The following is a 1,101-nucleotide window of genomic DNA, read 5'->3' on the forward strand; positions in this document are numbered from 1 at the left end:
AGCGTGTAATACGCAAGAAAAGCATTTCAAGACTTTAGATCTACAAAGTTTTTCTATGAAGTAATTTGCAAGTAACTTTAAAACGTATATTTCAAACCTTTAAACATATTAACAATGAATAAGTAAATATTAAATTGCTTCTGATACTCAACGCAATATTTATATCACTTTAATTAAAGTATACTGGTTCTTACATTTTAATGTTTCACATGCATGATTTTAATTTAAATATAATTGCGATTATAGATGAAATATTGAGTGATTTAGAAACACATTTTTTTTGTGTTAAGAGGAAAATGCTCTATACAAATTCTTCTTTAAAGAATGTTTGATTAAACATGCCAATGAACGGTCGTATATATAAGAAAACTAGATATCATGTACTCTCATTTATTACTGTGATCAGAAGCTAGACTACCTTCCTGTTTTCCTTGAAGTTATTTCTAAAAGGATGGATGTAATACCCAGATCCATTTAATATTAGATTAAAATTGCATCGGCCGGGAATCGAACCCGGGCCACCCGCGTGGCAGGCGAGTATTCTACCACTGAACCACCGATGCTTGATAATTTTATTTTATGCCAAGTTCTATAATCTGTTCAAGTTACATTTGGTCAATGAACTTCGTCACGGTTGTTGGCTGTTCCTGTAAGATGTTCTTCTTACATACCACTACTTCGGCAAAACCAACCCTGAAATGTACTGCTAAGCGTTTCTCCTATTTAATTGTATACATTATGAATGGTTTTTATGACAATCTTAATGTCTTCCTAAGAACAGTTACCATAATTCCACGAAAAGGAATAGTAATATTATACCCCAGAAGATATTTAAATCAGGTTTCTTTGTTAGGAAATTTCTTCTTCTAAGCATTTTAATTGGGACTATTTTAATCAATAGCTATCGTAACTATCATTCATAATTCCGTAATTGTTGTTATGTTTTATTTTTCGAATGAATCGTGCGCCATACTCAATAAAACACTCTTTACATTTAACCACCAAACAAAGTAAGAATATTTAAAAAATACGTTTTATATCTCTTTTCAAGATTGATTTAGACAGTGCGTTTCTCTTGGTAGAGAATGTTTAGGTATCTTT

General features: G+C 31.0%; 1 non-coding gene across 1 annotated transcript; it reads right to left on the reverse strand.

Annotated features, from left to right (window-relative positions):
* Window positions 1–492: 492 nt before the first annotated feature.
* Trnag-gcc lies at window positions 493–563 on the reverse strand. Its single transcript has one exon. It is a non-coding gene; the product is annotated as a tRNA-Gly (tRNA).
* Between the last annotated feature and the right edge of the window lie 538 nt (window positions 564–1,101).

Source organism: Limulus polyphemus, unplaced genomic scaffold (genome assembly GCF_000517525.1).
Source record: "Limulus polyphemus unplaced genomic scaffold, Limulus_polyphemus-2.1.2 Scaffold88304, whole genome shotgun sequence".
Lineage (NCBI taxonomy): Eukaryota > Metazoa > Arthropoda > Merostomata > Xiphosura > Limulidae > Limulus > Limulus polyphemus.